Below are 25474 nucleotides of genomic sequence, written 5' to 3' on the forward strand. Positions count from 1 at the left end.
CAATGGGTCTCTATTCTGATTTTTTTTTAACTATTATGAAAACTGCAATGTAGAGAATTGAATTACTTGCCGATAGTCACAGTAACTGGCAGTAATCCAATCAAGCCTCTGTGCATTTCACAGTGGGGATTTGGGCTCAGTTAACCTTTCAAACAGTACCGATACTTTTGATCCAGGCACAGGTGATTATTGAAAGCTAAAGAGTCATTATACCTCCCAGCAGACACTGGTCTCGATTAGACACAAGGAGAATTTGTGTTCTTCGATACACTGTGAGCCACTTAAGAACTCAATAGTCATGAATGTGCAATGATAAAGAATTAGTTCAGATTTTTTAAATGTGATGACAGAAGTGAAATATTCTGTTAAAAGAGCTGTAATCTTTAAAGGTACATACTGAAATTTAGGCATGAAATAATGCAATGACTAGAATTTGCTTCCAAATAATCAGAGGTGGGGGGGTCATTGTGGGTGTGGGTGGATCTTCAGATGGGAGGATCATTGGTGAGTTGATAATTTGTTGAACCTGGGGGAGGGAGTTACTGGAGAGCCTTTTATTATCCTCCTGGCATCAGATGGCAGCAGCAGCAGCAGCAGCAGCAGCCAGTCAAAAAAAAAGGGCTGGATCATCTTTTCCTGAGCCTTCCTCATGGGAGGAATAGAAAGGATGTGGGTGGGAAGCAACAATGGCAACTGCACAGAAGTTTCTCTATGTATACACATTGGAGACTTAGTACGATGGCCGGAGAAGGCTCACTGTGGCTTATGAGGGTGTAATGCATTTCATAGACCCTTCATTCTTTTTTTATTTAACACAAAATACCATTGGGCTCTCCCTGGTAGCACAAAGGGTTAAATCGCAGCACTATGAAACTCTCCACAGCCACTGTGGCAAGAGTTCGATCCCTGGCCCCGAAGGTGACCTGCATGGTGCAGCAGACCTCTCCTGACCACCCACCACTCCCCTCAGCAGTGTACTTTGTTGATCTGCCTATTCTGCTCCCCACTCTGACTTTGGTGAATCTTCTCAAATCCCCCCCCCCCTACATCTCTGGCCTGCACCATAGTTTTTGTATGCATAAATAATAAATCTTTTTTAAAAATGAAATGCCATTGTCTTACATCCTTATTACTATTCTGACAGCATAGGGTCTCTTTCCTCAGGTGTAGTCACCACAGCTCTCCCACCACCAAAGCACCCATAGTCCTCCACCAAAATCCATTTATGTTCTCCCCACCTAAGCCTCCCCATCACTTTCCCCTCTGGATGCCTCAGAACTATAGTCAGCTTTCAAGAGTGGGTTTTCATGTTTGTCTGACCTTGCTTGGTTTCTCTACATTCACATATAAATAACACTGTCTGGTATTTATCTTTCTCCTCTGGCTTGATTTTCATTTAGCATAATCCCTTTCTAGCTCCATTCATGTTGCTGAAAATGGCACGAGTTTATCTTTTTTGATTGCTGAATAGTATGCCACTATGTATCTCTACCACATCTTCTTGACCAGTCATCTGTTTGGGGGCACTTGGGTTGTCTCCCTATCTTGGCTATTGTAAAGAGTGCTACAATAAATACAGGAGTACAGATTTCCTAGTGAATCAGTATTTTTGTATTCTTTGGGTAGATACTTAGGAGTGGAACTGCTGGGTCATATGGCAGATCCATTTTTTATCTTTTTAAAAAAAATATTTATTTATATGAATACAAAACTGGGGTACAGGCCAGAGGTGGGGGGGTGAGAGGATTCACCAGATACAGAGTGGGGAACAGAACAGGCAGATATACTGAAATACACTGCTGAGGGGAGCAGTGGACAAGACAGGAGAGGTCTGCTGTGCCGTGTGGATCTCCTCCCCGGCTGGGGATTGAAATTGTGTTGCTGTGGCTTTGGAAAGCTTCATAGTGCTGCGCTTTAATCCACTGTACCACTAAGGAGGGCCCCATCTCTTATCTTTTAAGGAAACATCACACTGCTTTCTATAGAGGTTGGTTCAATCGACATTTCCACCAACAGTCGAAGAAGGTTCCTTTTTCTCCACCTGTCGTCTCTGGTATTTTTTTTTTTTGATTTTTTTTTTAAGATTTATTTATTCGTACAGAACTGGGGTACAGGCCAGAGGCTCAGGGGTGGTGAGAGGCTTCACCAGAGACAGAGTGGGGTGCAGAACAGGCAGATTGACGAAGTACACTGCTGAGGGGAGCAGCGGGCGGGTCAGGAGAGGTCTGCCACGCCATGTGGATCTCCTCCCGGGCAGTGGGGGATCGAACTCATGCGGAAGTGGCTTAAACTTCTCAGTGCTGTGCTTTTACCCGCTGCGCCACCAGGGAGGGCCCACGTCTCTGGTATTTTTAATATAGGCCATTCTAATGACAACCCAAGTTCCCCCAAACAGATTACTGGTCAATTCTGAATGGCCTAATTCTGAGGGGGTCCCTTCACCAATGCCCCATACCAATGTTCCTCATGAGCCAGACCTTCCAATGATGCTTTCATAGTAAGAGTTTGGAGAGAACAGCTTATGTTCTTATTTGAGTCAGTGGAAGAGCACTGGGCATGGAGCAGGCTCTTGGACCATGAACTGAAACAGCCCTTTCCTACTCAGCCTTAGCACTAAGGCTCTGTAACAAATTACCACAAACTTTAGGTGCTGAAAATCACAATGAACATTTATTTCTCACACAGTTCCTGTGATCAAGAGTTTGGAGGCAACTTAGCAGGAGAGTTCTAGGTCATGGTCTCTCTTGAGATTACAATCAAGATGTCAGTCCCTTCCGAAATGGTTCCCTCATGTGTGCAGAAAGAGGGTTGCTGGCCATAGACCTCCATTCCTCACCATGTGGCTCCACCAGGCTTGCCTGTTTTCATAACATCTGGCTGAGTTTCCTCAGAGCAAATGAACCAAGACAGGTGGAAACCACATTTATAATCTCCTCTATCTCCTTCTTTCTACACTTTTCCTTTTTCCTCCTCCTCCTCATTCCCATCACCTAATGGAGAAGGCATTAGTTCCTAAGATTCTGAACCCCATTAGATCTGTGAAACACCTTGTCAGAATCTTATGTGAAGATGCAAACATTCTGCAACTGCTTGCTAGTGGTAAAGATCTCTGAGTAGTATGCTAGGAGTGGCTTTAATTTCCTGCTTGCTGTTTCTTTTATGTTTTCTGTTTCTATCTTGAACAAGTATTACAGAAATAAATCACAGAATAAATATATAAAGGTAATCAAATAAAGCTAATTTGTTACCTTCATGCTATTTATTAAAGCTGCTTGTAATGCCACACCTTGGGCTTTGTAAAATTACATCGATCTGTCCCCTATGGATGAACACCAAACCAACATACCTCTAATCATCCTTCTTCCCATGACAAACAGCCACTGCTTGTATTTTAGGAATAGACCTTTTTATAGAGCTTATTATATTTTATATTTATATTTATGTTACATGTTTTTATTTATACCACTGCCTTATTCCAGAAAGGATTTAAGGTAGCTTACAAAGATACATAAAACACAGCAAGGTAGCATAAATTGAAAGTTATGAGGAAAAGGAAAACATGGAGGCGAGCATAAAACAGAGACAGGAATGAAGGCAATATAAAAACAGGAATAGAGTCCTATTGGCTTGCTCGGGGGAGCCCCAGGTTGGTTTAAAGCAGGTAACTAGCAAATATGAAAACAAAAACTTGGCCATTAATTCATTGGTCCCTCCTACTCCGACCACTCATCTAGTAGTTTTCAAGCCACTTTCATGAACTAAACCCAGATGTTCTAAAATCCAGATATAGGAAACTGGTGATTATAGGAAGGGTCGATAGGTATTTACCTTCATTTGTAATTATTTCCCAGGGTACCACCCCACCCATTCCCCACCCCCCCGGCCATCCCACAAACTTTGGAATCTGCTTCTGTTTTTAATGACAGATGTTTTAAATGACATTGATTTTAGTACACCATTATGTATTTACTTACTTTTTCATTAACTTGCCATTATTTCATGGCATTCTGCAAGAAAGACAGTGATCTCAAAGTACATCACCATATGAAAAAGTTGGGGAATACCCAACTGAAGCTCTTTGTAAGAATTCATTGGGCAGCCTTGTTTGAGTGCTAGACACTGTGAGAGATTTTTAAATGAGCTCAATAAGCCATATGCTTTTCAGGAACACAGTAGAAAAAACCTATATACATCTTAATTTTTGTCACTCTGATTTATTTTTGCACTATTTCCCTAGGTTAACATAAAGGCTAAGGAATGAAGACTCTTAATTGCATTCATTCACCAAATATCTATTGAAGGCCTACTAAGTGGAAAACAGTATTAATCGCATTTTATATGTGTTTTGGAGTCAGAATCCTGATTCAGGCTGTGCAACCTTGAGCAGGTCACTTCACTTCTCTGAGCTTCTTTTCCATCATCCCTAACATGTGGCTAAAAATACCAAATCAATCAAGGTAATCTAACTGCTTTAATAAACAACCAAATGGACGTTTGTCTCTTGCTCACACAGTCTGGCACACAGCCCCCCACACATTAATTCAGGCATCTAGGTTCTTTCCACTTCGTGGCTTAACCATCCCTTGAGTTTTAAAGACTTTTCTTTGAGGCAGAAGGTAGGTAGTTGCAGCCTGTGAGTTTCACTTCTGCCCTCATCCCACCATCCAGAAAGCAGTCACACAGACTCCCCAAGTATAAGAAAAGGTAGGGCATGCAGCCACTCCTGCCCCATGAGCAAGAGGGGGTGAGATCCAGTGAGCTCTTGACTGACGCTGCCTCAAGCATGCACCTCCAATGTTGCCACAAGAGAGAATATGCCTGGCACAGAGTAAGTTCTCGCTTATGTGGCGCATGAAGCCAGATCCTATACTGTGTGGTAACAGTATTATTTATTAAGCCTCAATTACGTTTCAGGTGCTGTGACCCTCCCCACAACCATACAAAGTTAGTTTGAAAAGAGCTCTCTCTTTTCAAATGAGAAAATCAAGACTCAACAAAAGTAAGCGACTTGCCCAAGACACACAGTTAAAAAGCTGAGCCATACTTACCTGGCAGGGGAGATACCATGATCACGAAGGTGGTGTTCCCAGGCTGAGGCTTGTCCATTCACTCCAGATGTGTTGACTCCTGATTTCCCCAAATGTGGGAAATTCGACTGCATAATCTGTGATAGTGAGCCAGGATTCAAGTTAATGTGACTCAAAATTCTGAGATACCAATGGAACACAGGGAATAGGCATGCATGGACCACAGGAAGTGAGCTACTTGGGCCAGTCATGAAATGTGGCAATGGGAAGAAGCAGACTCCCACCAACATGTGCATGCAAAATAAAACTTAAAATGTGTCTGACAAAACAGCAAAGAGGAATTATTTAATCGCAAGCATGAAATTTTTCCTAATAACTTCCTCATCTATCTCTAGTCCCAAGGTCTAGAACACACGCCACCAATCCAAATCTCTCTTCTCTCATCCTTCCCTCTTAAATGTCAGCCTGTTTCTCTCTTACCTCCTCCGTGCAACTCGTGTTATTTTTGTATGAGTCAATTTAGGCTTTTAGCTTCTTTTCCATTCAGCTCTGTCCTCAGTGTCACTACTGACACAAGAAAGGGTTCCACAGAATCCTCATTCATTCATGCATGCAGTCAACAGTCAGTGTCTCTTGTCCTGGACACTGGTTTTTGGAGTCTGGTGGGGAAGACATTGCCCACATTGTCATACAAGTAAAAACTTAGAAGTCATACAGTTCTTTGTGTGGGGAGCTGCCCAGAGAACTGAAGGAGGTAGAGGAATTATCCAGGTGAGCTGAGCTCAGGTGGCTGCATTAACACATACAAAAGCCCAGTGTTCAGAGGAAATACCCTGAAGAAAGAGAGCCACGTGACTGTGGAGCAGGGAGTGACAGGTTGAGTGAGGTAAAGTGAGGCAGCAGAGGTGGCCAAGGGCAATTGCAGAAACCTTGGGGAGAGTTTGGGCTTTTACCCCAAAGAAAAAAAGGGAAACTCACCAGAGGGCTTTAAGTCAAGGAATATGTCCGTATAGAAAACTACTGTCAGCCCTCCCTGGTGGCGCAGCGGGTTAAAGCACTGCACTAAGAAGCTAAAGCCACTTCCGCATGAGTTCAATCCCCACCAGCCCCGAAGGTGACCCACATGGCGCAGCAGACCTCTCCTGACCCACCCAATGCTCCCTTCAGCAGTGTACATCATCAGTTGGTCTATTCTGCTCCCCACATCTGTCTCTGATGAAGTTTCTCACTGCCCCTGCACCTCTGACCTGTACCCCAGTCTGTGTGCATAAATAAATAAATCTTAAAAAAAAAAAAAAAAGAAAGAAAGAAAACTACCGTCAGTTCCTCCCATCTATAAACCCTTGCCTCGACCTATAAACCCTTACACTGGGAAGACCTCCAGTTCCAAATGCCACCACTGGTGCTACTCTATCTGAGGACTTTCTCTGACCACTACAACGTGTTTTGCCTGCATGTGATCATGTCAGAGCTGCCAGAGGATTAACACCCCTCACTCCCACTCCAGAGCAGCCCTCAGCTCAACAGTATTTATCTACTGTGGATAAATACTCAGCCCTCCCTCTCATTCCACTGGGAGCTACCAGCTTCCAGAAGTCCTCAGGGGGCTCAAGTCCCAGGTGCCCACAGTGTAACCTGCTTGATAACCCCTTGACTGGCCGCCTTTCCTCTCTTATTTTCCCACACTCACGCCAATGATTCCCAGGATCACCCCCAGATAAACTCTATGCATCTGAATCCTTATCTTAGCTCTTAGGAAATCCCAAACAGAGTCCTCAAACGGTGGGTTTGAGGGCAGCAGGGGAGGACGGGGTAAACAAGTTAAGAGATGTTCAGGACTTGGCAGAGTGGCAATGGGCACGGGGAGAAATCAGCAGGACTACAAGATGCAGCAGGTATGCAGGATAAAGAATAGGGTGATGTGAAGATTGCCTCCTGGGCTGTGTCCTTCTTAGAAGGGAGGGCGAGGAGAAAGGTCGAGAGTACATATGTTAATATTTGTGTGTGTGTCACGGAACAGCTTGTAATCACCAGATTTTCTGGAACTCTCTGCTGTCTTCTCGCCCTGTGCTGCCTCATCAGACTCTAGAACAACCTAGCTGCCATCGTCCAGGGAAGCCTGCATTTTCTCCTGCAGGGCAGGATCCAATAACTGTGTTCTCATCCAATAAAGGCGGCTGGCGCACAGGGACAAAATATTGAATTAAAAACAATACCAGAGTCGCTGAGCTTGCGCCACCCCTGAACTGCCTGTGCGTGCCTTTGCTCTGCAAATTGGTAACGGGAGCCCCAGGGAAATACTGTCCGGGAGAGTGAAGAGGAGGGGAAGTGGGGGATGGGGGGAAGTGAAGTCAACTCTTAGCTACAGTTGGCTGAGCCAGAGCAGGGAGCAAGAGGATTTAGCTGCCAGGGAACCAGCCCTGAGCTCTGGGCGCTGGCCTTGGTCCTGTCTTCACGAGGCTGCCTTCAGAGAAGCAGGAGAATGCAGCGGCTGCAAGAGCTGTGACATCAAGCACCCTTGGGTTTGCAGCCAGCCACTGCCTACTGGTTGACTCTGCGACCTTGGGTAAGTCCTTGGATACACTAAACTTCTGTTGTAGTTGTTCCAAGGCTCCAAACATGCCCATGCTGTGCTTAGTACTTATTTAATCCTAATAATGATGTTCTTCCCATCTTACAGATGATGGAGCCAGGAATTAAGTATCTTGCTGTGGATCACACAAACAGGTGTGGCCAGATTTCAGATAGAGGGGCATGAACTTTTCACATGGCCCAATAATCACTATGTGCTTCTCTTCTACAGATAAGAAATCCCACATTTTTAAAGTTGGGGAATCTCTATGTCAGTGGGGAGGGGAAAGAGGATCTCTCCCCAAGTCCCCCCCTTTCCTTAACATACTACCCAGTCTCACACCTTGCCATAACTTTGCCATCTACCTCTAATTTTAAAAATCCAGTGGAAGGTTTTCGATTGTTCTCATGTGGGTTGGTTATTCCCCTTCTAGTCCAATTTCCCCATGGCCAGAGGGGTAGAGCCAGTTACAAACATGCCCATTCTTTGGGGAGTCACCCGATAAAGGGGAAGGCACGGTTCCCAGGGTGATGGGGGTGCAGGTATGGCAGGCACACAACGGTCCTCAGTACCGAGGAACACGGACCTCGGCAACAGGTCTAAGGGGTGCCTGCCTCTCAGACGCCAGAACTGCAGGAACCCAGGCAGAGAGAAAGGAGACGCAGCCAAGCCAAAGAGCCCCAAAATGTGTGAGCAGACCCAGCTTAACTTCTGCCTGCCGGTTACATGTAGGTGAAGCCCAGGTTGCGGTACATATGCTGCTGCTTCTGCCTGATACATCCTTTGCTTTCAGTCACACCTACTTCTTACCATTATCAAGGACCTTAAGATGCAAAATACCTTAGTTGTCTGAGGCACGCAAAAGCCTCAGCCACACTGCTCGGTGGGAGTCTCCTATATAGGTCCACCCAGGGCTGCGTGTGCCCCCAGAACCTCAGCCCCATCCACGATGATGCTCACCACACGTCATCATGATGTGACAGGCGCCATGAATGGAGACTCCGACACCTCTCTTCTCCCGGTCTGGATCCAGAAATGCAAATCTTGGAAGTCACAACCTGCAATCACCAGTGCTCTGGGAACTGGAATTATGCAAGAAGGGGTCAGATGAGTCAAGTCTTAGGTCAGTAGGGGGTGAATATCTAGGCTTCTCACCGAGACCAAAAAGAGTCAATAATGACAACAGCAACAGCCACCACCACTATGATAAGGTGAGCACTTATGCACCAGGCATGGAGCTAAGCAGCCCATTTTAAGTCACCTTATTTTATCATCAAAACCCTATGATATAAATATGATCCAAGCCCCCAAAACTGAATCTCACCAATATTAATGACCTGCCCAAGGTCACTCACCTGGGAAGCTGCTGAGTTGGGATTTGAACTTAACTCTGATTACAAAGCCTACACCTTTAACTCTCAACTTCATTTCCTCCCCAAGCCTTAGCTGCGAAAACAGCCTTTTAGCCAGCATCCTCTTTACCTCTTACTTAAGTCAGAGATTTAGGCTGCAATGATGAGACTACCAACTTAGATCATTAACAAGAGAAAACATATCAACTCAAAGATTCAGTTTGAAGGTAGGATGGCTCAGCAGTCATTACTTCAGTGGCTCAGTGATGTCTCCCGATTTCCCCACTGTGCCCCCATTAGGGCACATCTCACCAGAAATGGCTGCTACACCTCTAGGCATCATGGACAGATGTGACGACATCTGGAAACAGAAGAGGAACTTCCTCTTTCTGAGATCAAGAAAACCTTTCCCAGAAGCCCTTGAGCAAACAAGTCTCATATCTCGTATCTCACTGGCCAGAATTGTTCCAATTCCTGTTTCCAAACCAATCACTCACAAGGGAAATGGAAATGCACGAACGGCCTGATAAGCCCTTGCTAATTGCAGGCGGATAGATTACCTTCTTCTCTCAAACTGAGTTTCAATAGGAAAAGGAAAGTGGAGGTGAGTGGTTTTGGTAAACAAAAATCTATGCCCTTTTTTCTGCCAAGCCTCAATACTGTTTCTCTAGCAGCTAATATTTTATTCACCCTTCAAGAACAAACTCAAATATCATCTCTTCCCAGTAGCCTTCCTGATTTTTCCTGTCAGATTAACTGTTCACTGTGCTTCCAAGGAACAAGGCACCTGCTACTTCTGTGAGCTTTATTCGTCACATCATGATCGAGAGAGGTTCTGGCGTGACTGCCACCAGGTTCAACTCCCAGGTCTCCTCTTCCTCCACAGGAAGCTGAACTTATTACTTCCTCTGTTCAAGCCCCAGTTTCCTCATCTATAAAGGGCACATCCTTTTTAAGATAGTTTTGAGCATTAAGTCAAGCAATGTGCCTGGGATTATCATCAATAACCTCCTCAGAAGGACGGGAGGAATAAAGAAAAGAAACTGTCAGACTGGACTAGACAAAACTGAATTCAGCAAGAAAAGCAGAAGTCGTTCTAAGGTGCAAACACATGGTCCCCTTCCCTGGCAGCTCCCTCCCCCCGGTTCGCCTAAGAAAGTCATTTTTCATCCCCAAAGTCATCTGGCTTATAGAGAAGGGGGAGCTGCAGCGGCAGGGTCTGTATTGTGCCTGCCCCGCTGCCATCCATCACCCGTCCGACAGGAGCTCACCTCCCACAAATAAAGTTATGACAAGCGTCCCCGACCCATTCTTTCAGCCATCGCCTCCCTGTTTCCATCATCTCTGACATTATAAGCCATCAGCCAAGCTGTTTGTCACGCCTCCGACAGGGCCTCGTAACGGGGGCAGAGGGCCTGTGCTGAGGTAGGACTAGGCTCAGGGGCGGGTGTCCCCCGACACTGGCGATCTTGAGCTGTTTCAAGTGTGCTCTCAGAAAGGGTTTCTCCCCCACTGTGGCACAGGGGTTCAGAGATGGAGCAGAACTGGATGGGAAATAAGGTTGTTCATGTAGTCATCTGACTAACAGTGGTGTGTTGGGCACTATTGCACCACAGAGAGGGATCAAGGCAGCCATTGCCCTTAAGCAGTGGCCAGTCAGTGGGCGAGTAGAAAACAAACCACGTCAACACCCAGTGCCAGCACAACTGTGGTAGAGGCAGCCCAGGGGGGCCATGGGAGCATAGGAACGGGTAGAAACATAGGGAAGCCTTCTTGGAAGAGGCAGCATTTGAGTTGAAACCTGAAGGACAAAAAGGGAAAATATAAGGAGGCAATATAAGGGGGTTCTTGAAAGCTTCCCATTCTTCTCTGTAGGCATGTGTGTTTATGACCCTCAAAGGGCAGAGGGGAGTGGAGGCTTAGGGAAGGAAGAAGATCACCTTCCAGGAAAATGAAATGGGATATACAAAGGCCTTTGGCAGTCTGCCCAAGCGGGGTGCTGAGCACTCACATTGGTTAGAACTGTTAGCATCCAGTGATTTAAAAAAGCAGATGGACTTCAGTCAGTGTTATTACATTTTTAAACTCTGCAAAAAATGCTCCTCCTTATTGCCTACTCCTCAGTCAAACTCCCACCTCCCTGACCCCTTCTCCGAGGCTCCCGACCCCCACCCCCATTCCCATTGCTTCCAGCCCGCTATAATATGGAACAGAAGCACCAATGCTAACCTACAGAATCATGAAAAATAATAAGTGATTGTCGCTTCAAAATACTAAGCTTTGGGATGGTCTGTTACACAGTACTGAATACATTAAAACATCAGCTCTATATAGTTGCAGTTTCAAGTACTGCTAGCAAGAACAAGGCTTTTAAGGCAGCTCCTGCAAAAGTTCTTGAATTCACTCTGACTACTTTCCCCCTCAGCCACATGCCAGCTGTGACCCACTGCCCAGCCAAGGAATGGGATGCACTGACAGGCTCAGTCGGGGTCACATGCTTTGTCCTAGAGCAGGAGGTGGAACCTTCTGGGCTACAGGAACTGAGAGCAGAAGACTGGGAGTGCTAGAGGCAGGTGAGTGAAAAGAGCTGAATGCTAGAGAGACTCTGCAGGGGTAAAACGTGCAGAAAACTGCCCTAAGCGCTCCCCATCTGGCTACCATTTATACCTACTGGAAATGGATAAAAATGGATGCCCAGAACAAAGAACCCCTACAGAGTGGTGAGGAGACCACAAAATCTTGCCATGGACAGACCTGACTTCTAGCTCTTCCTTTCTTGGAAGCAGCTTTGGGCAAGCTGCTCAACCCATGAACTCATCTGTAAAACTAGCCAGTCAGTTCCTGCACAGATGGGTTGTGGTGGGGGCTCAATCCCATCATGGTTATTGCGGTAGACAAGGCTGCCCAGTCACCCCCAGGCAGAGCTCCCTGCCCCTGGGGAGTGTGGCCAGCAGCCAGCCTTTCAGGTTTGCCTCTGCTGCAGAGAGCACCAGGCTGGAGATCACAGCCCCCCTGGGGCAGCCCACATCTGGAGACGGGGAGCAGCAGCTGAAAGTGTTGGCCACTTCAGGCCATCAGAACAACCCTGCCAGGCGCTGCTCTCCCAGAGCGCCCTCCTGGGCTGGCTAAGGTTTTGTAGAGCCTGTACCAGGTGACTTCTCCGCGTGTCCAATCCCGCTTTTCCCCTTTTCTTGGTATAGTATTGATCTCTTATAAGTAACTCCCACCCCACATTTGCTTATGGAGATTCCAACCTGTGATAACTGTCAAGTGCTTAACCCAGCACTGGGCACTTAGGAGGCAGTTGGTAGAAATTTGCTAGCTGGAAATTAGCTCCTTGCTCAGGAGAAAGAGAAAGGGAAACAGGAGGAGCAGGGGAGGGGGGCAAGTGTGGGGGCTGCCAGGCCTTCGGCAGCTGTTGTCATGGAGGGGCCCTGCAGGCTGGCAGAGGCAGCTTTCTCAGCCGGAAGGGAGGTCTCTCCAGGAATAACCTGCCCAACTCGCTTTCCACACCAACAGCCTCTGCTTGCCAAGCGACTGCATCAATTAGGAACGGGGACTCGCAGGTCTGTGGTCACAGGCCTGAAGCCAGGGAAGCAGGGGTTTTCCTCCAGGCTGGTCATGTTCCCAGCTGTCTGTGGAACTGAGGCCTAGGGGCCCTGGAGTCTCTAGGGGCCCTGAGGTCTCCCGTGGTCCTGGAGTCTGGCATAGACTGGCTCATGTCTCAGAGCAGAAGCCCCTCTCCCTTCTCCAGGGTCTGTAGAATCCTGTAGTGCTAGATTCTTAGAAGGGAAGGACCAGCATTCCAGAGTCGTTACCACAAAACTGCACTTCCTCCAGACAGAGCAGGAGGGGGCAAGCCCCAGCTCCAGGTCCTGGGCAAGGACATACCAGGAAGTCAGAGCCTCCAGGAGGGAGCTGTTCAGACACAGGGGAAGGTGTGGGGAAGGCTGGCCACACTGCTGGGAGGAGCTGCGTGGGGGGTGGGGGGGGAGGGGCTGGATGAGCATCAGATTTACACAGGAGGGACAATCTTCAAGACAATGAAGGCTTCAAATGAAATAGCACAGACCCCCCCCCCCCCCCCCACAGATACTCAAAAAAAGGTTACTTTCATTCCCTTTCTTTTCTCCTGGCAATTTATGTTTCTACATTATTCATATATACACCAAGGTTTTTTGTTTGTTTGTTTGTTTCGTTTTGAAAACACAAGATTATCTAGAAGAATGACCCTGAACTGATCCCCCCACTCCGGAAGAATTACCCACCACAACGTATGGGTCGGGGAAAGGTACTTTATACAAGCCAGGAGGCTTCGCTGTGGGGGCAGGTGGGAGGGGTGGGAGTACAGAGAGAAGCCCAGGAGGGGAATGCGTGAGGGGTTACGGGTTTTGAGAGTAGAAGAGGAGTTCACCAGGCAGAGAAGGTGGTGGTGGGCGGAGCGAAATCCCATCTTCTTTCTGTGGCAGCTAAATGAATGACATGGCTGTCTCCTCTGACTTACAGAGACAGCTCCACTGACAGAGACCCACTCCAACTTTACAAGGGTGTATTCATGCAGCCTTCACACCGATCTCCTGTTACCCAAATCCCCAAGCCAGAGATACAAAGAGAACACTATGTCCTGAAAACAAATGAGACCTTGAGCTGGAGAGAAGTTTTCGAGTCAGGGCCAGATGAGAAAAATAAGAGTCTCCAATGATCACCTTCCAAAAATTTACTTATCCCTAAATCCTTGTTGCGTTCTGCTTTTCGAGACCCCATTTAAGCTGGGCTGGGTCACTCCCTTGCATCTCTGACATTGCCTCTCACTCACTGTCCTCTCCAATCCCAAGTTCCGCCTGCCGGCCTCGCTGTTCCAGGAGACTTCTAAAGAAATGCCCCCTCCAGCAGCTTCCTCCCTCCTCTTGTTGGGCAGACAAGCTGGCAGGCCTTGACTGTCTTCCAATAGAGCCCCAGTTCTGAGAAATTTTAATGAAGGGACTTGGCTGGGCACCTGGGGGTCCAGGTGCTTTGCAGGCAGGAAGGGAGAGGGTAGGGACTTCTCTAAACGAATCTGTAATGATTAAATCATCGACTGGCCCCTGTGCTACCTCCCGCCTGTTGTTATTTGGCTGAGACATTACTTCCAACCCATTCATTATCTTCCCTTTCTTCTTTCAGCCTCTCCAGCTCACAGCCACCTCAGTAGGAACACTGAGCTGGGTTGAAACAGTAGGAAAGCCTAATGTGAGTACAGCGCTTTACAGTTTACAAAGAACTTTATAGGCATAGAGCTATTTATAAAGCCTTCTGTTGTTTACAAAACACTTCTTTGGCATTAGTTCTGATGTGGTTTTAGCACAAATATTTATTGATGTCAGGGGAAAATGTTCTTCCCTGTGCTTCTTTCTTTTGCTAAGAGTAGAACATTTTTGGAAAAGCCATGGAGTCAAAATCTTTTACTCATTCATTCATTCTCCTTTCAGGAACATCTCTATATTCAGGCCCTGGGTTACAGTATGGCGCACTTCCCACCAGTAGCCTGCAGCCTGTGGGGAAGAGTATTAATCAGTGTCTAGCCACTTGCATTTGCAAAAAAATAAAATAAAATACCATTCCCTAGGAATTCTAACCTAGGGAGAGGAAGGTAAGAGAAGAGCTGAGAGGCAACTGGAGACAGTGAAGCAGCCCAAAGACTAATAACGACAGGCGCTCCCTAGACCATTAGGGACAAGAGGAAGAAGCTGTATTGCCAGGTGGGGAGCAGGGACACCTGGTAGAACATGGAACCACTACAGATCTATAGGAAAGCTGTAGACTCAGAGGAGACACAGTGACCACTGCAGACACCCCAGGTCAAGGCTGAAAGGGAGAAACCCTGGCTTCTCCCTTCCTCCAACTCTTCAGCCTCCTACCAAGTGCCTCCCACTGGCCAAACCCAGCTGGAATCCAGCTATCCCCAGAAGCCTAGCAAAAGCAGCCCGTGGGGGTCAGCCCCTTGCAATACAGAGCACAGCAACTGAAGAGTGAGGACTGGAGACCAATAGATAAGCAGTAGAATGTATATGAGAAGTTTTATGATGTGGTAGGCGCACATAAGGAAGAAAAGGGGAGGTCAGTTGGATCTGGGCTTTGAGGGATGAACAGAAGTTTGCTGAACATCAAGGTAGAGAGGTCTAAATAATGGTACTAGACAAAGTGGAGGATGTTTTCATTAAGCGTAAGAGTCTCTCTCACTCCCAGACCTTACTCTGACTGATCCCTCTGCCTAGGATGCTCCTCCGTCTCACTCTGGTCCAAATTCTCCTTCTTGGCCTAGATGCCACCCCTTTAGCCTTTCCCTAAACCCCAAACTGGAAGCCATCTTTGCAATATTCCTTAACTCCCATGACCTTGACATTTGCTGATGTGCCAAAGACACGCACTCCTGTTTTATCTTTCCTATGAGTCAGAAGCTCCTGGTAGAGGAAGCAATCAATACATTTCCTCCACCTCTGTTCCCTCTCAGAGCCTAACACTGGCTCAGGCACCTAGCAGGGATTAATGATACATGTTGAATGCATGACTAAATAAATGAGTTAACACATAAATATATTCAGGCCACACTCTGCTTGGACTACCATCCATTATATCTGCTATCACAACAGTTCTTTTTATTGAGTTTTTCGTGCTGATTGTCAGAGGGACTTCACTGAATCCTCCCTAGCAATCCAACAGGTGATCACTTTGTTATTCCCATTTCCAGAGGAAGAAAACGAGGCTCTTGTTAAAATTTAAACAACTTGCTAAAGGCATCTGATTCTCAAGTGGCAAAACCAAAATTGAGGTTTGACCTTACAAGCTGTGTGAACTTGGGAAGTTATTTCAAGTCTCTGAACAGAGCTCCCTCCACACTCAGGCTCCTGGGCTGCCCAGGGCAGCTAGCTAGCCCTTCTCTGCTCTACCACAACCAGAAATAATAATAGCATCTCATGTTACTTGAACAGCTATCATATATCAGGCACTGAACTTAACACTTTGCACTCTACGTTCATTGATTTCCACTGAATCTCTCTACCCAGAAGCTGCTGCAAGGTTAATATTCTTATCTTCACTTGGTAGACAAGGAAACAGAGACTTGAGACTCTGTCAATGAGTCAACAAATGTTTGCTGGGCATCACTTCGTGCTGGACATTAACTGCGAGGGACACAGGGATGACCAGGACAGCCATGGGACTTGCCCTCCATGAACCTGGCAGTCTACTGGGAGAAGTGGACCTCCAGAACTAACAAGAATGTTGTGTGAACACTCACAGTGAGCAAGGACTTGGTCAAGTGGATGCTGGATGCAACAGGTGTGAGAGATGAGACCCTAGCCTCATGCCCAGGGCCGGGGAGGGCCACTCGCAGAGGTGACAGTTGTTGAGTGCAACAGATGAGCATGCACTATTTAGACCCCATTCCACAAACTCTCACTTTTCCAGGGGACCAAATGCTTGACCACAGCGCACATCCAGGTTGGACCCATCCCCTGCCATCCCCTGCTGGCCCCACCTCTGGCTGGCTGTGCAGACACACTCTTGGCTGGGCCTGGTGATGCCTCCTAGGCCACCGATGCTGAGAGATTGCTGCCAGGGCCAGAACACCTGGAGTGTGTTCAAGCTCAGCACATGCCGGTGCCTTCAGGCCCAGCACTATCCGCATGGAGGCTTGTCCTCTGGCCCCTGCTGGCTGCCTGGAGCCTTGGCAGACAGTCAGGAGGAGGTGGCTGGGAGGCAAAGACAAAGAGAATTCGATTTCCATTTTTGCTCCTGGTTCCCCGTTTCCCGTCCAGATGCCTCCAGATCCAATTCCGAATAAATAATTGTACTGAGTAACCCGGGTCCCTTGGTGATTAAGTAAACACGCCGAGGCAGTGGAAATTGAATTAGTGCGGTGTGCTCAGCCATTATTACCCGCCCTTCTCATGAATATTAATGAGGGGTTATTAAGAAATGTAAATGCTGCCTCAGGGGGTGGGGAGACCGGGAGGGGGTCAGGGTGAGCGGACTCACCGTTCAGAAGGCAGTGCGACTGAAGGCATTTTAAAAATGATGTCAGCTCTTTCTCTACCGCGCCATGGCAGTGCTTCTGGATGCTTCTTTTTTATTAAAACGAGGGTAAGAGAACAAATTTTAATTCGAAGATAAAATTAGCATTTCCCAAGCAGCCTTGGCAGCAGCAAGGACATATTTTGCCAGAAAATGGACACTCGGGGCGGGGCGGTGCTGGGTTGGGGGAACCAGGCTGATGGACGATTAGTTCTCTCAGTTCATCTCCAGGCAAGGGAGTAAACAAATTAATCTCTGAGAGGAGCAGCCTGGAAGATGATGGAAGCCTGGAGGACCCAGCAGGTCTTTGCTGGGAAGGCAGGAGGTGTTGCAGAGGCAGAGGCCAGGGACCACCCCTGCTGCTGATTCAGAGAGCTCAGGCCCTTGTCTGAGGTGGTACAGTGAGGCGGAGGCTCCAGAGGTCTGTGGACAAGGTGAACCTTGGGAATGGGGCTGCTTCTCACAGTTAAGCTTTGGGGCAAAAAAGCAGCTCTTCCAACCCTTCTCGCCTGATCCCCAGGCCCTTGGGTTGATGCACACAGGGCTCCAGCTCCTGCTAACTTCTCCCTCACTTTCACCACATCCTGTTTTTGCTCCACAGAACCTTCAATGGCTCGCTATTGCCTTTAGGTAGAAACTCACACTGATCCTCCTAACATTCAAGTCCCTCCAGGATCTGTTCACAATCCATTCTTCCAGAATATGCTCCCACTGCTTCTTGCAGCCACAGTTGGATACATCTAGGAAGGTGAGAAGAAAAGAAAGCAGGAAAGAAGGGAGGAAGAGAAGGAGCGAGGAAGGCAGAGGAAATTCATGTGAAATATCAAAATATTCTAAATTTGCTAAGTAATTTATATACTAATGATGATGATGATAGCCATTTCTATCATCTTTAGAGTGCTGACCTGAAGCCCCTTAATGCCCATTGTCCCTGTAAAGTAAGTATTATTATCTCCACGTAACAGAAGAGGCGGCTGATATTGGTAAAGTGATTTGCTCTCAGCCGCATACACTGTAAACGACAGACCCAGCCTATCGAACAGCAAAACCTGAATTCATAACTATTACACCTTTTTTCTCACATGGCAGTCATCTGTTACCCCCATTTTACAGATGAAGACAAAGTGGCTCAGTGAGTAATTTCTTCTACCAAAGAAACCAATAGAAACAGGAGGAATCAAATTTTTCCAAACTGTTCTATCTTCACACGCACCAAGCTGGAGGTTTAAAGCACTGACCAGCCGAGTCTCTGCTTCCTGCCGCCCATGGTACAAGCACTCCAGAGGAAACCCACTAGCCCTGCCCCAACAATGTCTACCAGATGATGCCTGCACATCTGCTGGTTCCCACAGGCACCCAAGGCCATGAACCCTCAGCCTAGGGAAGCTCAGATGTGGGGCTCAGCGACTCAGCCCACTATGCCCTGGAAAAGAAAGAGTGGATATGATCAAACTCATGCATTTTAACGACTTCTTCAGCACGCCTCGCTCCACGCGCTCACAGGAATAAAGGCTGACAGGTGCAGCTGAGTTAATCAGAGTGGATAATAGAGGGAGAGACAGGAATCGCTGGCCAAATTGCAGCAGAGAAAAATGGGACAAAATCATGAGACACAAGTCAAAAGTGTCCAATTAAAGTGTGCTGATGTTTAAAGGGCAAGAACCACATTCTCATCCCACTGGAAATTCTAACACACTGCTTGTCTTGGGAATGTGTGGACCAGTGGCATGTGAGGCAATTGCTGGTGGCACACAGATGAATATTTCTTTATTTGAATAGGTATATTTAATGTGGATTAGGAAAACATAGAACTAGCACATAAAATCTTTGATTTGATGCATGTTACTGCCTAGAATGAGTCTAAATTTCACCCAAAGATGCCATTAAATTGCTGGTGAATGAAAAGAAAAAATATTTTTTTAAATGGTACAGATGGATGAAAACTATGGCAAAAAATATGAAGTCGGCACTCACATGACTGAAGTTTGAAAAAAACATTTTTAGTTCCTTATTACTCAATGTGGACTCCACAGATAGCAGCATCCCATTACCCAAGAGCAATGCAGACGCTCCAGGCCACCCCTAGAGCCACAAAGCAGCATCTACACTTTAACAAGATTTCCTGGTGAGTCTTCTACATGTTCATATGCACACTGTTTTAAAAGCACTGGTCCATCTTGTTCATCTCAGGGACAGTGAAGTTCCTGCCAGGCTTTGTCACAGGGAAAGAGCACTGGACTAGGAGTCCATTCCAGCAACGAGGCCGTCACTCTGAAAACTCAATGGCCTCATAATCACAGGAGACTGAGGACCACAATAGGCAAGTTTAAGATTGAAATATATGATTGTGTCCATTTTGGCACCAGCCCAGGTTACCACCCAGGTTACCAAACATCTTGGCTGGTGTAGAAGGGAATTACAGACAACGCAACTGCTGATAAGAGAACAGTGTGACTTTTTAAAAAATGATTGTTGAAGACATCACAAGGAACAAACCTATACTTCAACATTTTTTTATAAATACAGATGAAAAAAAATCCTTCACGAGGCACAAGCAAAGCAAATACAGCAACATATAAAAAGGACCATCACTAAGACTAAGTGGAATTTTTCCCAGAAATCAAGGTTAGTTTAATACATGCAAATCAATTCATTACATACACCGTTATTGGTGCATAAAGGGCCAAACCCATATGATAATCTCAATAGTTGCAGGAAAAGCATTTGACAAAATTTAACATTCTTTCTTGATAAAAACACTTAACAAACTAGGAAAAGAAGGAAATCTCTGATAAAGGCCATCAACAACAACAAAACATACCTACTATATCTAATATACTTAAGGTGATCAAAATGTATTTCCCTCGTAAGGTAAATTTTAAGACAAGAATTAAAAGTAGACTAATGGTTGCAAGGAGTAGGCTGGGGAGAGGGTTTGCATTGGGATTGGCAGGAAATGGGAAAGATTGCTGATAGATATTGCAATTTATTATGGACTGATAAAAAATATCTAAAACTTGGCCCTCCCAGGTGGTGCAGCGGGTTAAAGCACAGCACTGAGAAACTAAAGCCACTTCCGCATGAGTTTAATACCCGCCTGCCCTGGAGGTGACCACATGGCGCGCAGACCTCTCCTGACCCGCCCGCTGCTCCCCTCAGCAGTGTACTTCGTCGATCTGCCTGTTCTGCTTCCCCTCTGTCTCTGGTGAATCCTCTCACCCTCCGCATCTGTGGCCTGTACCCCAGTTCTGTACGAATAAATAAATAAATCTTTAAAAAAAATTTCTAAAACTGATTATGGTTTCCAACAACTCTATGAGTATTGCTGAAGACTATTGAGTTGTACACACTGGAAGGTGAACTGGTATGGTGTGGTAGGCACCATCACCACCATCACAGCCCCTGAAAGATATATCAGTCCAAATCCCCAGAATCTGCAAATAGGTTATGTGACAAGGAAGTCTGAGTTAAAAATGTTTATTATCTTAAGCCAGAAAGAGAAAGAAAAATACCGGATGGTTTCACTCATAGCAGGAGTATAATGGACCAGGCGAGAAAATAACAAAAATAATGAACAACCATATACCAGAGACATTCTGTGGGGGTGGAGTGGGGAATGGGATCAAAAACGGGGGCGGGGGGGAAGGGAGGGAAATGCACGGGACTATGGTAGTGGCACAGGGGTGATTTGGTGATGGGAAACCCACGGGGATTACAATTGAGATGGAAAAAAAAATGTGCAAAATGATGTAAAAATAAACTTTAAAAAAAAATAAAAAAAACCTGTTTATTATCTGACTTTAAACTCCGGAGCTTATCCTGGACTATCCAGTGTTAACAGCAAGGGATCTTAAGATTTGGAAAGGGAGTCTGAGGGGAGAACTAGAAAGATAGTACTGTGAGAAGGGCTCCCCCACTCTGCTAGCTTTGAGGTGGAGGAAAGGAGCCGTGCACTGGGGTTGCTGCTACGTTCCAGCCACTGAAGAGGCAAAGAAACAGATTCTCCCCTTTGGCCTTTACAAAAGAGCACAACCCTACTGATACCCAGTTTTTATCCACTGAGATCCAGGTGGACATGGATCTTCGATCTATAGAAGTATAAAATAACATATTTATATGTTGCATTAGCAAGCTAATATATATATGGCATGCAAATTATACCTCAATAAAGCTGTTTTTTTTTAAAGATTTATTTATTTGTGTATACAGAACTGGGGTACAGGCCAGAGACTCAGGGGTGGCGAAAGACTTCACCAGAGACAGAGTGGGGAGCAGAACAGGCAGATCAACGAAGTACACTGCTGAGGGGAGCAGCGGGCGGGTCAGGAGAGGTCTGCCGCGCCATGTGGATCTCCTCCGGGGCAGGCAGGAATCGAACTCATGGGAAGTGGTTTCAGCTTCTTAGTGCAGTGCTTTAACCCACTGCACCACCAGGGAGGGCCTCAATAAAGCTGTTTTTAAACTGATCATTGCCTAAGACTACATAAATGGAAAGATGATGTTTAGAAAGAGGGAGGTGATCATCTCTTTTCAGTGGAAGTGAGGCCAAACTTATCTGGAGCTCATCTCTACATTATAAGAGGAATGTGGCAAAATCAGGGTGGGTACAAAGAAAGTCCATCATCATGAGGAAAAGATTTGCTCATGTTGGGTTAATAGCGATCAGGGGACTCAGAACTGATCAATCTGAAAAAAGGAAGGACTGAATGTGCTGTGAGGCAATATGATGGGCTGGGGAGCAGTTTTGGGGGCATAAGAAAGCAGATTTAGGGATAATGGAGTATATTATCCATAATCAGAATTGAACTTAGGATGAGGGTGAAATTTCTTCATTTCTATCTTTTAGAAATAAGTATTTCTAAATACACATTTACTTAGAAAAATACAGATAACCAAGAAGAAAAAAAAAGACAAATAATGACTCAAAATGTTGTTGCAAGTTATTCATGCTTCCAGCTGCCTGCTCCAGGAAAGGTTAAAAACCTTGCCAGTCTTTTTCATTGCTGTATTCCCAAAGTCCAACTCAAGGTAGATGATGGTGGAATGCTTGGTGAATGAATACATAATGCATACACACATTTTTAATTTATAAAAATGGGATCCTACTGTACATACTGCTTTATAACCTTCTTTCCTCCCATTACCAATATATTATGAGCTTCTTTCCAGTTCAATAAATATACATTTACATTAGTGAGGTAATAGATACTGCCAGACTACAAATAGAATTCAGGGGGTCTGTGAATTTGAATGGGAAAAAATTATATCCTTATTTTCACTAACCTCTAACTGAAATTTCTCATTTCCGTTAACTTGAATGTAGGCAGAAAGCTATAGCAGTATTAGCAGTACTGTGACTTAGCCACCAGTAGTGATCACAGGTATTTTCATATCAAATTACAATTGTTTCACATACCTAGTAGAAATAATCACTACTTTGAAACTACAATGGTAATTACACCTCCCTCTAGATCTTGTTTGTGAGTGGATTAATAAAGAAGCACGTACAAAATTATGCCAGAAATTTTTAAAATTTCAATAACTTTTAATATGAATGGTCTTCTTAGGAAACTTAAACATATAATATTCCTTGTGTAAAGCCATTATTCTGAGAAAGGATCCATGGGCATCACCTGCAAGGTCCATGGCACTGCAAAGGTTAAGAAACTCGGATCTACACTATCATCTTTTAATTTTCTTTATTTTGAAATAATTGAAATTTTACCCCCAAAATGCAAAAACAGTACACACACTCATCACCAACTTTCCTTAATGTCAACATTTTACATAGTGGTGGAATAATTATAAAAGGCAGGAAATTAACATTGATAGAATATTAAGTAGTCTTCTGATCAAATTTGAATTTTGCCTGTTTTTCTACTGTCATTTTTTCTGTTCCAGAATCTAATTCAGGATCCTACATTGTATCTAATCATAATGTCTCCTTGGTCTCCTCCAATCTGTGATCATTTCTCTTATCTTCCATGACCTTGACACTTTTGAAAAGTACCGGTCACTTAATTTGTAGACTGTCCATCAATTGGAGTTTGCCTAGTCTCGTCTCACCAATAGATTGAGGGTGTGCATTTTGGGGAAGAATAATACAGAAGTGACAGTGTGTGCTTCTCAGAGCATCATGCCAGAGGTGTATGTCAACATGCTTGAGTCCTATACCTAATGACTATAGATTATCCATTACATATTTAACTGAATGTAATATAATTTGCTTAATTGGCTCCCATCAAATGGACTTTGAGCTTTTTTTCAATTTAGGGATGTTACAACTAGCACTACAATGAAGAAAGAAGCACTGTGTAGTGATGAGCAGAACTGCCTGGAGAAACAAGCAGCAGCCAGGAGAGGTGATGAGTGTCTCATCCCTGGAGGCATGCAATAGCTGTGCGTGGTCAGAAGCCACACCCACTTCCCTGCCAGAGCATCTGTTGACCCAGAACGCTAATAAAACGCATGAGGGTAATAAAGAAGGATGTTTCCCTATCCTGGATCTCCCCGCAGGCACCCCAGCTGTAAGGTGGAGAGCAGGTGGAAGGTGGAAATGCTTCCCAGAATAAGCTGGGTCTGGTTAGTATTCCAAGCTCCCTGCTCTGCTGATGGCTAATTGCCCCTAAGAGCCGAGATCACCGGAGGAGAAAATGCAAGGCAGCCTAACCTTTGCTGGGCTCAGTGAGCCAGCCAGCCTCCCAGCAGAAAGTCTGCAGAGCCATTCAACTCACCCCCCTCTCTCTGCCATGTGCTAATAGAGCCGGGGCGCTCAGGGTTCCAGCATCCAACACAGGACTCATCCAATCTCAGAAAGGCTGGAGGCTGCAGGGGAACAGTGCTGAACCTTCTGGCTGCTGAGTTCCTAAAATATGCAATGTACAAGCATTCTGGAAAACTGTTGGAGAGTATCTGAGAAAGTGAACCACATGCCCATCAGTGACCCATTCATTTTGCTCTTCAGTATATACTCAACAAAATAATTGTTGCCATCTACCAAAAGAAGGTTCACTGAAGTTTTATTCACAATCACCAAAACCTAGAAACAATTCAAGTGCCCATCAGCAGAATGGATGACCAAACTTCACTGTGAAATATGCATGCAATGGAAAGCTATATGGCCATAAAAAAAATCTGCAGGCAACAACATGAATGAATCTCTAGACATTATGTTGAGTGGGAGAAGCCAGATTCATGAGGTCATGCTGAGTGAGACCATTTAGATGAAGCTGAAAAAGCAGGCCAAATATGGTGATAGAAATGAGATTAATGGTTACCCTGGGGAAGGAGGTAGTTTGGATGGGTCTGTTATGAAGGGCCTTCTTAGATGCTGGAAATGTTTTATATCTCAACTGGGGTGGGGACCCTGAGTGCATATCTCATTTTATTGTGATGCACTTTAATGCACTGCACAGATATCGCAATTTTTACAAAATGAAGATTTGTGGTGACTCCACGTGCATGCAGCATGTCTAGCCAGCAGTACATGCTCACTTCATGTCTCTGTGCCACATTTAATTAAGGTTTGTACATTGTTTTTTAGTCATAATGCTATTGCACATTTAACAGATTACAGAGGAGCATAAACATAGCCTTTATATGCACTGGGAAACAAAAATATTTGTGTGGCTGGTTTTCCTGTGATACTCACTATATTATGGTAGTCTGGAGCCAAACCCAATATCTCCAAGGTGTGCCTCGTCCATTAGTACATAAGTAAAAATTCATCAAAGTGTACTCTTAAGATTTTATGGAACATTAAGTTATGCTTAAATTTAACAACAACATCAAAAGGTAAGTGAGAACAGGGCTCTGTGGCCTCAAGGAGGTGGGGAAAGGGGGCCGGAGGTGGTGGCAGGACCCGGTGCTGTGGGGACTTGCGATGTGCCCAGGTTCCTTCCTCCCATTTCTCCCGCCGGAGAGGGGACTGAGGATGCCTACTGCCCTTGCCTGGTTATTGTGTGGAGGACATGAGAAGGGGTGTGAGGAACCAATTTCACTGTAAACCAGTCATCGTACATTGACTTAGTAACGTATGTCCCACACACGGTGCTGGGGGCTATGGATACGCACACAGACTAGGTCCATGTCCTGGCCTGGCAGGAATGCTCAGATTATGCAGGAATAAAGACAAACAATCCCCAAATGAACAATTACAAACCACAATGAAGAGTATGGAGAGCACACGAGGCAGACAGATGGCAAATAACCACAACATATAAGTCGGGAATCTTTAGAATGGGGGTTTAGGATGGATTCCGAGAAGAGATGGCTGAGAAGCAGAGAGCTAAAGGACAGGAAAGAGCCAGAATGCAGAAGGACATTCCAGTCAGAGGACTCTGTGGGCAGGGACTGGAAGGAGTCAGCAGCTCAGTCTGGGGAGTGGGATTCAAGGCAAGCTCAGACCCCATAAGGCCTAGCTGGCAAAATAAGAGTTTGGGGTTTGAGCTGAAGCTTTTGGAAAGACACTG

At 45.6% G+C, this 25474-nt stretch overlaps 1 pseudogene; it reads left to right on the forward strand.

The window, feature by feature from the left end:
• The first annotated feature begins 8548 nt into the window (after positions 1–8548).
• The window catches only part of LOC101620167, a 29112-nt pseudogene continuing 12186 nt past the window's right edge, over positions 8549–25474 (forward strand).

This window comes from Condylura cristata, unplaced genomic scaffold, assembly GCF_000260355.1.
Source record: "Condylura cristata isolate star-nosed mole 26May11 unplaced genomic scaffold, ConCri1.0 scaffold00022, whole genome shotgun sequence".
Taxonomy (NCBI): domain Eukaryota; kingdom Metazoa; phylum Chordata; class Mammalia; order Eulipotyphla; family Talpidae; genus Condylura; species Condylura cristata.